This window comes from Acomys russatus, chromosome 9 (assembly GCF_903995435.1).
Source record: "Acomys russatus chromosome 9, mAcoRus1.1, whole genome shotgun sequence".
NCBI classification, from domain to species: domain Eukaryota; kingdom Metazoa; phylum Chordata; class Mammalia; order Rodentia; family Muridae; genus Acomys; species Acomys russatus.
In genome coordinates, this window is record NC_067145.1 from 4970228 (window position 1) to 4977222 (window position 6995).

Consider the following 6995-nt stretch of genomic DNA (forward strand, 5'->3'; position numbering starts at 1 on the left):
TTTTCAGCTTCTGGAAAAGTCTAGGAAGAGTCTTGGGAAGGAACACAGCTGTGCCAACCTTTTGACTTTAGTCCTGTGAGACCAGCTCTGAACTTGTGAAATACATAACTGTATTACTTTTGTAAAATGCTAATATTGTTCAAGCCATTACATTTACTGTGATTTGTTACAGTGGCAACAGAAGAATGACACAGGGGGAGACATCGGAATTGCTACGTGAGTGACAAAAGGTCTCAGTTATGGGCCAGAGCATCTCAGACAGACGGAACAAAAAAAGAGACCAAATAAAAGAAGTTAAAAGAGGGAAAAGGAACAGTAAAATTCTGGAAAGTAAACAAGGATCTACAACAGTGGTTCTCACTCTGTGGGTCGTGACCTCTTTGGGAGGGGGCAATGACTTTTTCACAGGGGTCACATATCAGATATCCTGAATTCAGATATTTATATTATGATTCATTATAGCAGCACAATTACAGCTATGAAGTAGCAACAAGATAAGTTTATGGTTGTGGTCACCACAACATGAGGAACTGTATTAAAGGATCAGAGCATTAGGGAGGTTGAGAAACCACTGCTTTATGATGCAAAGCCTTGTCTGTGGTAATGAGCTTGCATCTTATTTTAAGCATCCTGGGAGTACTGTGAAGAAGTTTTAAGTGTGTGATTATCTGAGATGAATTGTCTGTGTGGAAGATTAGCTGTAGAGACTAGAAGCAGTGCCTGGAAGATCTCTAAAAAGGTGGAATGATGTTTTTTGAAATTTGAACTCAGAGAAGACAAAAGGCAAGCAGAAGTTTGCCATTGGTGGCACAGACTTTGGATATTGGGTCACTGGGATCACTGACAGATTCACTATTAAGGGAAATTAAGGCAATGCAGAAATGGAAATTTCCTTAGGTTTTCTACTTGAGCAAGTTTAGGTAGAATTGCCACAAACTTAACAAGGATGAAGTACCTTGGTGCTGGAGAGAGGAGACTGGGTCCAGAATGAGAGTTTGAAATCTCAAAGCCCCGCCCAGTGACATATTTCCTCCACTGAGGCCACACCTGGGAGGTCCATTCTTAAAAAGCAACGAAACTAATTACTAATGGAGAAAGCCCACTTATCAGAGTGTCACCAGCAGGGCCCGTCCACCGGCATAAGGATATATTTCAATTGGTTGTTGAACATTATACGAAGAGTGATGCGCACATGAACTTCCCAGCATCAGTACCATCTCACCCGACGTTGTCTCTGACCTCTCGTCTTTGTGCCTTTCCTACCAGCTCTGCCCTCGTCAACCCTGGCTATTCTTCACAATTGCCCTTCATATGCTTTGCCTCCCTGGTGCTGCCTCAAGAGAACCGGCCTTAGAGCAATTTCTTGATTCCCTAGCCAGATTCTAGAGTGTCCAGGGGAGATTATCTTATAGCCTCCATAAATATCAGCTCCACTGTCTGATGTTGGCCAGTGTCTTGGAATGTCTGTGTCCACCATCACAGTTACCTCCTGTTTGTTGAATGCAGACCTGTCTCTACTGTGATGGTTGCAAGAACCGGCTTTGCTCCCACACTGCCATCCATCTCCTAGTTTCCTGCCCATCCACCAGGACCAAGGTTTGGCTCCTTGTTCTCTCTTCACATCTGGTTCCCGGTTGCTTCTCATTCATTTCCTCATTCCGCCCGTGGATACTATGCAGGCAAAGCTTGGGAAGTGAACTAGTGGACGGACTCAGCTCACGAGGAGGGGTTTCTGAGCAAAAGCTCCTGCTATGGCTGAACCAGAGACAAAGCCTAGAGTAGCCTTTGGGTCTGACTCCTTGTTGAGGAGGTGGTCTTAAGGAGGTGGTCTTAGGGATGTGGAGTGGTGGGCGTCAAGACAGGAAAGCAGGAAAGGCTGATACAAAGACGGATGTTGCTATTGTGGGCACCAGAGTTGATCTCTGTTGGGAACTCCAGAGTCACTCTCTCCCTGGACGTGGGGATATTGGAGTAAAAGTTTAGTCTTCTGCTGTGTCCTCTGCTCAGTTATGATGACGCAGACGAGGTTAGCATGGCTCCTGCATGAGGATGACATGTGAATTGGTGAAGGGTTCAGTATTTTTCAAAATAGCAATCCGATTGTGTTTACATGTTACATGAAGGCTCTACCGTGCTCGTTACAAGGACTGGCAGAATGCAGAAGGTTCCACAGCACGTGTTCATCAGGCACCACTGCGGGGAGGTGGGTCTGGTCCCCTAGAACTGTCCGATGCAGCTGTAGCTGAAATCCAGGTGGGCTGACAGAGCCAACCCGGAACCATCCGTCTCCTACACATGCTTTCTGTCTCCCCTGCACAACCCAAATTCCAGTCTCTCACTAAACACGGTCCAACGTGATGGGACTCGTTAACTGGTGTGCCACTCACAGGGTTCACTATACACAGGTGGCAGTAGAGAGAAAAGTCTGGCGGTATAATCTGGATAGTGTCTGAGGCCATAAGGCTACAGGAAAAAAAAACCTGGCACACAGGGCATTACATGGGCTGGGAAGTGGTTAAAATGCTTTCTTTCACAATTATGGGGAGCTACATTCTGATCTCCAGAATCCGAAAGCTGGGTACAGCTGCATCTGTAACCCCAACACTGACAGGCAGGAGGGAAACAGGAGGATCCTGGGCCTTCACTGGCCAGCTAGTTTAGTTGCAACAGACAGCTCCAGGTTCAATAAGTGTTGGGGACAATAGACCATATGGACAATGTTCAGCCATCTTGTCCAAGTCTGCACCTTGAAGTCTCTGTCTTTCCCAGAGCTTACCTTTCACCAGAAACTAGTGGAGCGACCCTGTTGTGAGTCAGCAGTTAGACTAAAGACAGATAGGGATGGAGCGACCCTGTTATGAGTCAGCAGCTAAAGACAGATAGGGATGGAGCGACCCTGTTGTGAGTCAGCAGTTAGACTAAAGACAGATAGGGATGGAGTGACCCTGTTATGAGTCAGCAGCTAAAGACAGATAGGGATGGAGCGACCCTGTTGTGAGTCAGCAGTTAGACTAAACCTAGATGAAGACAAAGCAAGATGCCCTGTGTGGCAGGACATTATGACCCTGCCTGGAATTCCCTGTGTTTTGAGAAAAGCCTGCAGCTGGGTTGCTATAGCAATATGCTCCCCTGCCTTCTGCCTTATAAAAGCTGCTGCCTGACTAATAAAATTTGAGAGTTTGATCAATCAGACTTGCTCTCCTTCTTTGTGTCTTGCATTTTCAACAGGTGAACTTCATCCCGAGTTTTAGTCGAACCCTGCAGGCCGGGGCAAACAAATACCCTATCTCAAAAAATAAGATGGAGAGCAATAAAGGAAGACAGCTGACATTGACCTCTGGCCTCTACGTGTGCATGCCTGGGTGAGCACAGCCACACCCACCACACACAAAAGAAAGGCATTCTCTTTCAACTGCAATCGAACTAGAGTTGGCTCTTCATGTGCAGCTAAGAATGCTGGCTGACTGATCTCCTTGATACTGGATAAGTGATGTCTTACTCTCTGATATTTGGCTTCTGTTATACAAATAATTAATACCAGATAAAGTTGGGCCATGATAAATGCTATGATAATCTACTTAGGGCAAAGTACTGAGTGCTGTGTGAAACATTCAAAATTGGATTTTTTTTTTTTTTCCTACTCTGAAACTTCAAAGGCAGCTCGATCATCACACAGGGAAAAAGTTTTCTTGGAGCATGGCCAACAAGACCTTTTTCTTATTCAATTGTTTCTGAAATAATCATACTTAATAGTGTTTGATGCCCTTGCCCTTTTAGCTGTCTGTGGCACGGATTGAGTGGTTCTTTTGCCAGCCTGTCCGTGGCACGGTACATGAGTAAGACACAGCAAACAAACTGAAGTGGGGTCGCTGTCCTTTGCTGACAACGCCTCTTTCTGCTGGATTCTGACAGGTTTACTGAGGGCCCAGAATTCCAGACAGCACTCAGAGGATAGCTTTACTAAATCTGTCAGCACAGAAATTTAGAGATCGAAATCCAGAGTCCAAGGTTCTTCAGCAGATGGAGAAATGGAGCCTGTGGGAGAGACTGATGTGTGTTAGAGCCCACTATGGATTAGAGGCAGGTCAAGGCTAGTAAAGCCCAGGAAGCCCTTGGCAGACTCGTGTTGTAAGAGAGACACAAAGACTGCTTACTACCTTCTTTCTACTTCTGGTTCCCATATCAGAGGTTTAGCTGATGAAGCAAAGGGTTAAAGATAGACTTTAAAACAGTCTGCACGCCAGGAAATGAACATACTGGGCTTTGGGGGATAAGGAGGGTTGCCTGAAAGGGACCAGCACATGCCAAGAAGTCTCTTCCCCTTTCTTGGTTCTCCCCTGAGCTCCAGATTCAGTCAAATTTATTTCTCCTCAGGGCCCTTTTAGTCTTTGCTTAATGAGACTGGTGGTTGCCGAGGGTGTGATTGACATTCAGTTATGCACGGCTTGTATTCATCTTCCTGAGAAAGGACACTGCACAAGAAAGGATTGCCAAGGGCAACCGTGGCGGCATTTCTGAGAGCAGCAGCATTCCCAGCAGCGAGGAAACACCAACTGCTCACTAGCAGATGGAGGGTGGTGCCGGCAGGAGGCAGGACTCATAGAGGAATTATAATGCTTCTACACTGCCAGGCCTTAGGTTCCTTTCTAGTGCCCATTAGACCCGATTGTATTGTAACCACCCCGGGGTTCTGGTTTGCAGGACACCGGAGCCAAGTTTTGATTGGGGGGAAATTCGTGGGGAGTAAAAATCGCTCGGTTGCAAGTGAGTTAGAATGTCTCAATCCCCTTCGTGCATCAAACAGCACTTCGTTGCCAGCTTTAGACACCCAAACTTGATTCTTCATTGAAGTCCACTGCTAAGAAATGCAGATCTTTGACTTGCCTACAGTAAGGGACAAAACAATGTACCTAAAGCCTCGGCATACAGTGGCTTGAGATCCAACTTGCTGAGCGTGTGGCCTGGCCAGGACGGGGTAGCTGGCAAGTTGGCTGGACTCAGTCCTCAGGTCTCAGACCAGAGCAAAGACTAACTCTATAGTCTGTGTACCGCCTGGGGAGACAGCAGGCAAAGAAGCTGTTGTTCGGTGTTGTTGGCACTTTTGGTGGCTCCAGTTAAGTTCTAGCCATGCTTTCTCTCCACCTCAGAGCCCCTCTTTGTCCTGTCCCCATACTTTCTCTCAGAAAAGAAAGGCCTTGTAGCCATGCATATGAAAGGATCTGCAAAGTTTGTTTGGGGCGGGCGAGTTTCATTTTTAATTAAGCTGGAACGTTCTTCAAGTTCAAACTTTAAACACGGAGTCACAGTTCAGAGCACAACCTTCCAAGTTTAAAAGGAAACCTCACGTTTTGGTTGAGGCATAATTGATATGAAAATAAACGGTACATTCTTAAAGTGTGTGATTTGATGCGCTTTGACGTTATGGATTCACTGCTTGATTGTGGTGAAATCACCGCATGCTGAATAATATTCATCACTTCTTCCCCAAACTTCCCTCCTGCTCCTCTGCAGTCAGCCGTGGCCCCTGTTTCTGATGCAGCCTGTGCACACCCAGCACGCCCGGGCAGCACACATCACGTTCTCTCCATGTTACTCTCCGTTTTTTCGTTTTCTCGCAGTTTCTGTAAATAGAGCCATCTAGAACATGCCCTCACCTTGGGCTGGCTTCTTCGGATGAGCTTCATTTATTTGTTGCTTTCAAAGGACTGGCCCACTTAATTTCAGTGGCTGAAATCATTGCTGCAGAGTTGCACACACCACATCCTTGCTACTGTTTTACTCTCGGTAGATTTGGAGGTACAGACATCTTATGTTCCTAATATTAGTGATCCCTGTCTTATTTCTCCATAGAGGGTCATTAGTATCACTGACTTTTTCAAGCCCAAAGCTCTTGCTTTCATAGATTTTTTTCTCTTCTGTTTTTCTGTTTGGTCTGATATTTATTATTTCCTTTCCTTTGCTTTACTTCCTTGCTTTAGTTTGTCCTCCCCACCCCACTCCCTGCCCTCCCCGAACCCTCAGTTTCTTAAGGTGGAAGCTGAAGTTACTGACTTGAGGACTTTCTGCTTTTAATGATGCATGTCAGGAAAAAAAAAAAATGACTCAAGCCAGGTGTGGTGGTGGCCCACGCCTATAATCCCAGCACTTGGAGAGGCAGCGGCAGGCAGATCGCTGTGAGTTCGAGGCCAGCCTGGTCTACAAAGTGAGTCCAGAACAGGCAAGGCTACACAGAGAAACCCTGTCTCAACAAAACAAAACAAAACAGACTCATTTTCCCCTCTGTGACTCCTAAGGTGGGTGTCTGTCTCCATCAGTGAGGAGGCAGCAGAGACTAGAGTAGAAGCCAGCTGTGTGAGCTCTGAAGCCATCCAGTTTGGATCCTTTCTACCTAGTGATGGTGTCAGTTCCTGACAGCTAAGGGCTCAGCCCCAGGACTGGCCCCATTTCAGATGCCAACTTCAAGCCCGAGTTTCTTACCCACCAGCTAAGGATCCCCAACCCCATCCACGTAGTAGATTAACTTGCCTCAATGGATCACAGAATCAAGGAAATACATTTGCTAGTTTGCTATAGAGTATCACGAAATTTACCTAGGAAGAGGCACATAGGATGAGACATGGAAGAAGAGAAGGTAGAAGGAGGGGGAAGCCTCTGTGTTTCTGCACACACCCTATTCACCAGGGACCTCTCCATTTTCAATTACCCAGAAGCCCTCTGCCCTATTCTGATGCCCTTTGCGCCTCCCCATGAGGACGTCACTGTGTGGGCAATGCTGACAGAGTGCACAGGGAAGCCACAGAGCGTATCTGCTTCTGTCTGCAGCTTCGCTCCATCCAGGGTATAAGTGCGAGCCCTGTGGCTTGAGGAGGGTCCTAAGGGTTACTCATAGACACAGGTAAGGTAGGGATTAAAAAAAAATTACTTGGTGTCCGTTTTTTACTTTGCTTTTATTTTATTTTAAATCTTACATGTATTTGTGTTTTGCTTACATGTAC

General features: G+C 46.3%; 1 non-coding gene across 1 annotated transcript; it reads left to right on the forward strand.

Moving 5' to 3' along the window:
* The first annotated feature begins 1982 nt into the window (after positions 1-1982).
* On the forward strand, positions 1983-2084 carry LOC127194084 (U6 spliceosomal RNA). Its single transcript, XR_007831220.1, has one exon. It is a non-coding gene; the product is annotated as a U6 spliceosomal RNA (small nuclear RNA).
* Positions 2085-6995: the final 4911 nt, after the last annotated feature.